Below are 526 nucleotides of genomic sequence, written 5' to 3'. Positions count from 1 at the left end.
CCCGCCCTCCGCTGGGGGGACTGTCGCACCCTCCCTGCTTTCGGGGAAGAACGAATTTGCGCCGTCCGTGGCTGAAGCGGGGGGAAGGAACTCCGTTAAAAACAGAGTGGCCTTTTTTTTTTCCCTTCCACCCCACCCCACCCCACCCGGGGTTGATTCCCACGAAAGAGCGCGATGCGATCGATAAGGCTCATTTTCTTAAATTCTGCTTCTTTACAGCGCTCGGGCAAGGGGAAGAAATTTTATTTTTATTTTTATTTTTAGTTTTTGTTTATTTTTATTTTTATTTTTTAGCATTAATTCCGACTAAACGGTCTGTGAAACGCAACGCTATAACGTAAATTCGGCCGGCTCGTATCAGGCAGGAGAGCACCCCCAGCCCAGCCTTGCGTTGCCTTCCCTGAGGCATGCACCGTCCGTCCGTCCGTCCCTGTGTCGGAGGGACAGGGATAGCCAGAAGGGGACGGCTTCCCCGGGCCTCGGTGCCTGCCCGGGGCTCGCCTCGGTGCTTCCCCCAGCTGGGGGC

This window comes from Egretta garzetta, unplaced genomic scaffold, assembly GCF_000687185.1.
Source record: "Egretta garzetta isolate BGI_Z169 unplaced genomic scaffold, ASM68718v1 scaffold386, whole genome shotgun sequence".
Classification (NCBI taxonomy): domain Eukaryota; kingdom Metazoa; phylum Chordata; class Aves; order Pelecaniformes; family Ardeidae; genus Egretta; species Egretta garzetta.
Note: the sequence above shows the minus strand (reverse complement) of the source record.